This window comes from Budorcas taxicolor, chromosome 1 (assembly GCF_023091745.1).
Source record: "Budorcas taxicolor isolate Tak-1 chromosome 1, Takin1.1, whole genome shotgun sequence".
Lineage (NCBI taxonomy): Eukaryota > Metazoa > Chordata > Mammalia > Artiodactyla > Bovidae > Budorcas > Budorcas taxicolor.
In genome coordinates, this window is record NC_068910.1 from 62,296,141 (window position 1) to 62,303,853 (window position 7,713).

General features: G+C 59.8%; 2 pseudogenes; both read left to right on the forward strand.

The window, feature by feature from the left end:
- The first annotated feature begins 2,315 nt into the window (after positions 1–2,315).
- On the forward strand, positions 2,316–2,424 carry LOC128058655 (uncharacterized; annotated as a pseudogene).
- Positions 2,425–7,003: 4,579 nt separating this feature from the next.
- On the forward strand, positions 7,004–7,122 carry LOC128058472 (uncharacterized; annotated as a pseudogene).
- Positions 7,123–7,713: the final 591 nt, after the last annotated feature.

The following is a 7,713-nucleotide window of genomic DNA, read 5'->3' on the forward strand; positions in this document are numbered from 1 at the left end:
GCACCCAAAGTACTGTATCTCTGTGTGTTCCTGTGCTTAGTCAGTGAGTCATGGAAAGGCAGAAACAGGATTTAATGATCGTTGTATCACTCAGCACTTAACATACTGTCTAGCACAATATGACTGCCCAGTGTATGTATGTATGTGTGTGTATATATATATATTTGTTAAATAAAGGAAATGTATTTTTCCTTTAATATTCATTTGGAAATGAATATTTCCAAATTCTAAAGCTGCCTGAAAGAACAATATTAATGAATGATAATCTTAATTATGGTGATACTTTCATTTTAGGAAAACAATATATGAAATGAGTATTACCTATATAAGGAGGAAATAATTTCTCACCAACATTCAGTTCACAAAAATTAAATAAAGAACTTTCCGATCCTTTTATTTCAGGTTTTTTGGGTTTTTATCATTGTGTGTTGTTTTAAAATTTATCTAGTGGGTATCAAGACTATAAACATTCCTAACTTAACCTACAAAATAACAGGAACAGAAAATTAGAAAAGGGAGAGCAAGCATGTAAAACATAGAGGAGGCCACTCTTAAGTAGAAGACTCGATAAATGTAAAAATAAGAGAGTCCATAGAAGAAACTTGAACTGTGGCCCGCCCCGCCCAAAGCCCATGCCCAAGCCCAGCCCCAGTTTCACACCCAGCCCCTCGTATGCAACACACACACACACACACACACACACACACACACACACACACACACACACACACACATCCTGCCAGCCCCAGTCTCACACCCAGCCCCTCGTATGCAAACACACACACACACACACACACACACACACACACACACACATCCTGCCAGCCCCAGTCTCACACCCAGCCCCTCGCATGCAAACACACACACACACACACACACACACACACACACACACACACATCCTGCCACCCAGACAGGTCAAGAGCCTGAAACCCCAGGTAAGGGAGATGGAGAAAGAGGGAGAGAGACAGCAAGAGGACCACACAGGCTTCCAAACCCCGGCCTCCACACCCTGCCCCCTCCTTTCTGGGTATCCACCTGGCCCCCAGTTGGCCGACCACACCCTCACCCACCAACACACTCACCCTCTGGCCTAGGGGTAGGGGCTAGGTCTTGCCTTAAGTAGCAAAGCCGAAGGGAACCTTTGAGACCTCTGCTGTGAAAAAGTCTTGGGGACCCCACGGGTAACTGCCAGCCCCGCTGGGGCCGGGCCCAAGGCTGACTCCCCCTCCCTTGAAGAAGCTGCTTCTTCTGCATGGCCTCTCTCTGAGGTGTGTCAAGATCTGTGCCAGTGTGTCTGTCTCGGATCGGATGCCATCCTCTCTCCCGTGTCGGTCTCCAGTTTTCTGTCTGTCAGTTGCTCTGTGTTTCTGTCTCTCCATCTGTGCCTCTCTGTGTGAGTATGCGTGCACGTGTGTGCACGCGGACATGTCTGTCTGCCTGCATCTCCCTCTCGCAGTCTTCGAGTCCGTCTCTGAACCTTCGCCTCTTTCTGCCTCTGTGTCTCCCGTCCCTTCCTCTGGCCCCGGCCTCTCACAGGTGCTAGGACTCTGGCTCTGGCTGACGAACTTGCCTCGGCCGGCTGTCTCACCTGGTGTGGGTGAGTGCGAGTGGCTGTGTGTCTGTCCGTGTGCCTGCCCGTCACTCATCTGCTCTCTCCGGAAGGTCCTGTACTTGGCAGGCGGCGTGGGCCGAGGGGGTCCTCGGTAGGGCGAAGGGGCGGGGCTGACGCTCTCCGGTCTACTGCGCTGGTAGCTCGGGTTGCATTTGGGCACCGAGCAGATACTGGGCAGGATGGGCGCTCCAAGCCCCGGCTGGGCTGTGCCTAGGCCCGGAGGAAGCTCAGAGGACCGCGGGCCGCAGGCAGCAGCAGGCCCCGAAGCCAGACACCTCCGGGGCCACATGGTCCTGAGCAGAGAACAGGATCGGGGCGGGGGAGGGAGCCGCCGAGCGAGGCGGGCCTGGATAGGCCCAGGGCGGGAGAGCGCCGAGACCTCCTCGACCCCCACCCCAACCCCAAGCCCCGGCACGCACGCACGCATGCCCGGGCGCCCGCCTGGGGTGCCGGGAGCCCTCCTGGGCCAGGCGAGTGCTGGCCGTGCTGGCCGGGGGTGGCGGTGTGCAGGGGCGGGGCGGCGTCGGCCGGCCACCGGGCTGCCGACCCTGGCCAGGCGGAGTCGGTCGCGGCTCTTGCGGCTCAGGTACAGTGCAAGGCCTGTTGAGAGGTGCGGCCGGCTGGCCCAACCGGCAGGCAGGTCTGAGCGAAAGGGAGGCGCAGAGCAGGGCTTTTAGGGCGCCTGGTGGTAACCGCCTCCGTCTGTGGCCATACTACCCTGAAGGTGCCTGATCTCGGAAGCTAAGCAGGGTCGGGGCGGGTTAGTACTTAGATGGGAGACCGCCTGAGACTACCGGCTGCTGTAGGCGTTTTGCGTCCCCTCTCCTTTAGCCCCGGCCCCCCAGTGCGGCTGGCGCCTCAAGCCCCCACCAGTGCCTGGCCCCTAGCACCCCACCGCGCTCAGAGGGGTCGCCTGCCTTCCAGCCGGCGGCCCTCGCAGGCAGCGGCGTCCCAACTCTTGGGTCCCCGCAGCCCCAGCCCCTCCCCGGGTGGGTGGCCGAGCCGGACTCCCGCCGCAGACCTGGGTTGCCTCGGCGCGGCCAGCAAGCCCCTCCGCATTCAGCTTCCAGGAACCCAGATGACCATCTTGTCTCTGTCTGAGGCTTCCTTGGCAAGCCTCAGGCAATCCCGGAGGCTGCCCCAACCCCAGCACCATCCTCGCAGGCACACACACCCCAGCCTCTGAGATAGGTCAAGAGCCAGAAACCCCAGGTAAAGGAGGCGGAGAAAGAGGGAGAGACAGACAGCAAGAGGACCACACAGGCTTCCCATCCCCCGACCTCCACACATTCCCCCCTCCATTCTGGGTATCCACCAGGCCCCTAGTCGACCCGACCACACCCTCGCCCACCGACACACTCACACACACACTCACACTCACACTCACACTCACACTCTGGCCTGGGGGCGGGGTCTGAGTCTTGCCTAAGGTAGCCAAGCCGAAGGGGACCTTGGAGACCTCGCCTGCTAAGAAGTCTTGGGGACCCCACAGGTGACTGCCAGCCCCAGGGAACCACATCCTGCTGGAGCCTGGCCCAAGGCTGATGCCCCCTACCTTGGGGAAGCTGCTACTTCCACATGGCCTCTCTCTGAGTTGTGTCACCGTCTGTGTCAGTGTGTCTGTCTCGGATCGGATGCCATCCTCTCTCCCGTGTCTGTCTCCCGTATTCTGTCTCTCTGTCACTCGCTCTGTGTCTCCCTGTCTCTGTCTCTACCTCCGAATGTGTGTGTGTGTACACACGCGTGTGTGTGCACGTGCATGTCTGTCTACCTGTGAAAGGTTGTTGCTGAACGAAAAGACGCTGGAATGCTTGGCCTCAGGAGAAGAAGAATTCAATTTGGGGCTAGAGACGAGGCTTGATCGCTCAGAGCATTTGTGTAATAAAGCTTTAAATAAATATAAAAGAGGTAGAGAAAGCTTCTGACAGGCATCAGAAGGGGATAGAAAGAGTACCCCCCCACCCCTGCTAGTCTTCAGCTGGGTGTTATATAGTCACTAGCAGACTTTTAATGAAAGAAAGCAATGTCTTAAAACTCAAAATGGCACCAGGCCCCTCATCCATAAAATGCATTTTGGGATAATCTCAGCACCAGATGGTTCATCCTGGGCCATAAACGATTGACTTGAAACTTGTAGAAGGGCAGATTACTATGCAAATAGTTTCTTTTACATAGATTAGGGGAACAATATCAGAGTATAACATACTGGTTTGTCAAGTTTGCCATTAGGCAGAGCCGACTTGAAGACAGAGTCTGGGGTAAATGCATAGGACATTAACATAGCTTTAAGACAAACATTTCCATAAGAAAAATGCATTGGTTAACTCAAGGTTTTGAGAATAGTTAACTTCAGGTGAAACCAGATGTCATTACAGCAACAGTATTTTAAGAGAAACCTCCTTTTAAATTGGAATAGAGAAGGAGAAAAACATCGCTAGTTTGTTTCCTTCTGCCGCACTTGCAGGCTGCTTCCTCCCTTTGGAGGCCCCTGGCCTTCCTGCCTGTTACTCTCTCACCTGCATCTCCCTCTCGGCGCCTCCGAGTCTGTCTCTGAACCTTCGTCTCTTTCTGCCTCTGCGTCTCCTCACACCCGGCCTCCCACCCCTTCCTCTGGCCTGGGCTCTCACAGGTGCTGTGGATCTGGCTCTGGCTGACGAGCTTGCGGCAGCCGGCTGTCTCACTTCGCGTGGGTGCGTGCGAGTGTCTGTGTGTCTGTCCAACGGCCTGCCTGTCGCTCCTCTGCCCTCTCAGGGAAGTCCTATGCTTGGCGGGCGGCGCGGGGGCAAGGGGGCCTCAGTAGGGTGAAGGGGCGGGGCCGACGCGCTCTGTTCGACCTAACTTGCTGCTCCCGGTGGGTCAGAGCACTGGGCCGGTGCCCGGGCAGGAGCGGCGCTCAGGGCCCCGGCTAGGCTGCGCATAGGCCCGCAGGAGGCTCGGGGGACCATGGGTGGCGGGCAGCGGTGGGCCCCGAAGCCACAAAACTCCGAGGCCAACTGGCCCTGAGCAGCGAAACGGATGGGGGTTGGGTGCAGCCCAACGGGGGCCTGGCTCCAGAAGCCCAGGGTTGGAGAGCGCCTAGACCTCTGCAGCCCTCAACCCAACCCCCAGCCCCCGCACGCACGCACGCCCGGCAGGCCGCTCAGTGGTCCCGGAGGCCCTCTGGGCCCGAGGCCGGGTGCTGGCCACGGATGGCGGTGTGCGGGGGCGGGGCGGCTTCCATCGGCCGCTGCGCTGCCGGCCCTGCCTGGCCCGAGTTCAGTCGCTGCGCATGTACAGAGCTTGGTCTGGGGAGAAGTGCGCTCGGCTCTCCCGAGGGGCAGGCCAGAACCAAAAGGAGGGCTCTTAAGCGCCTGGCAGCAGCCACCTCTGTCTACAACCATACCACGCTGAACATGCCCAATCTCGTCTGATCTCAGAAGCTAAGCAGGGTCGGCACTGGTTAGTAATTGGATGAGAGACCCCTTGGGAATTCCGGGTGCTGTCATCTTTTTGCCTCCCCTCTCCTTTAGCCCCCGGCCCCCAGGCGTGGTTGGCGCCGCCAACCCCACCCGCCCCTGACCATGGCACCCCACCACACTCAAAGTCGTCGCCTGCCTTTAGGTTGGCCAGCCGGCCGGCTGGCCGGCCAGCCAGCCGGCGGGCCTCTCAGGCACCGGCGTCAAAACTGTTGGGTCCCTGCAGCCCCTGCCCCTCCCTGGGTGGCTGGTAGGGGCCCTGGCTCCAGACAAAGACCTGGGTTGCCTCCAGGCAGCACGCGAGCCCCTTCACATTCAGCTTCCAGGAACCCAGATGACCATCCAGTCTCTGTCTGAGGCTCCATTGGCAAGCCCCAGGCAATCCCAGAGGCTGCCCCAGCCCCAACCCCACCCCGAGCCCAACCCCTAATCCCAGCCCCAAACTCGCACAGGACAGCATACTCTGGCGCACACGCACTCACACCCAGAGAAACAAACACACACACACCATCCGGCGCCAAGACAGGTCAAGAGCAGGAAACCCCAGGTAATGGAGATGGAGAAAGAGGGGAGAGAAGCATCAAGAGGATCACACAGGCTTCCCATCCCCCGACGTCCACACACTCCCCTCTCCTTTCTGGGTAGCCACCCGGCCCCCAGTCAACCCGACCACACCCTCGCCCACCGACACACTCACACACACTCTCCCACACTCACCCTCTGGCCTGGGGATGGGGTCTGGGTCTTGCCTAAGGTAGCCAAGCCGAAGGGGAGCTTTGAGACCTAGGCTGCGAAGAAGTCTTAGGGACGCCACGGGTGACTGCCAGCCCCAGGGCAACGCATTCAGCCGGGGACCCACCCAAGGCTGACGCCCCCTCCCTTGGAAAAGCATGGCCTCTCTCTGAGGTGTGTCACGGTCTGTGCCAGTGGGTCTGTCTTTGATCGGATGCCATCCTCTCTCCCATGTCTGTCTCCTGTTTTCCATCTGTCAGTCGGTCTGTGTCTCCCTCTGTCTGTCTATGCCTGCCTGTGTATGTGTGTCTGTGTGCGTGTGTGTGTGTGTGCATGCGTGTCTGTCTCCCTCTTGCCATCTTCGAGTCTGTCTCTGAACCTTCGTTTCTTTCTCGCTTTTTGTCTCCTGACACCAGGCCTCCCGTCCCTTCCTCTTGCCCCAGCCTCCCGCAGGTGCTATGACTCTGGCTCTGGCTGACGAACGTGCTCTGGCTGGCTGTCTCACTTGGTGTGAGTGCGTGCGAGTGTCTGTGTGTCTGTCCGTGTGCCTGCCTGTCGCTCAACTGCACTCTCAGGAAGGTCCTGTGCTTGGCAGGCGGCGTGGGGCAAGGGGGCCTCCTTAGGGCGAAGGGGCGGGGCTGACGCTCTCCAGTGGACCACGCTGGTGGCTCCCCGTGCATTTGGGCACCGGGCAGGTGCCCGACAGGAAGGGCACTCCGGGATGCGGCTGGGCTGCGCATAGGCCGGCAGAGGCTCACAAGACCTTGAGCCGCGGTCAGCTGCGGGCTGCCAAACCAGACACCTCGCGGCCTCGAGGCCCTGAGCAGCGAATGGGGGCGGGGGGGGGGGCTGGCCTGCAGAGGCCCAGGGTGGGAGAGCGCCCAGATTTCCGTGCCTCTCACCCCATCCCCCAGCCCACGCAGGCGTGCACGCCCAGCCACCCGCTTGGGGTCCAGGAAGCGCTCCGGCCCGCGGACCAGGCCAGACGGATGCTGACCGGGGGTGGTGGTGTTGCAGGGCCGGGTGGCATCGGCTGGCCACCGGGCTGCCGACCCTGGCAGGCCGGATTCCGGTCGCGGGTCGTGCAGCTCAAGTACAGCGTGCGGCCCGTGGAGAGGTGCGGCCAGCTGGCCCGATCGGCAGGCAGGTCTGAGCAAAAGGGAGACGCAGCACAGGGCTCTTTAGGGCTGCAGCCACCTCCGTCTACGGCCATACCACCCTTAACGCGACCGATCTCGTCTGATCTCGAAAACGAAGCAGGGTCAGGACTGGTTATTACGTGGATGGGAGACCACCTGGAAATACCGGGTGCTGTAGGCTTTTAGCCTCCCCTCTCCTTTATCCCCCGGCCCCTGGCGCGGCTACCTCCGTAAGCCCCACCTCCCCCTGGCTCCTCGCACCCCACCGCGCTCAGAGCCTTCACCTGCCTTCCAGCCGCCGGTGGCCCTCGCAGGCAGCGGCGTCCCAAGTTTTGGGTCCCCGCAGCCACAGCCCCTCCCCGGGTGGCTGGCTGGGGCTCCAACTCCTGACGCGTGGCCCGCGAGCCACTCTGTAAGCCATTCGGCTTACAGGGAACCAGATGACCCCAGCCCCAGCCCCAGCCCCATCCTCACATACGACCTCCTACTCTGGTGCGCACGCACTCACAGCCAGAGAAACACACACACACACCAACCGGTGCCAAGACAGGTCAACAGCCGGAAACCCCAGGTAAGGGAGATGGAGAAAGTGGGAGAGAGAGACATCAAGAGGACCACACAGGCTTCCCACCCCCGGCCTCCACACCCTTCCCCCTCCATTCTCGGTATCCACCCGGCCCCCATTCGACCGACCACACCCTCGACCTCGGACACACTCACACACACACACACTCTCACACACTCACCCTCTGGACTGGGGGCGGGAGCTGGG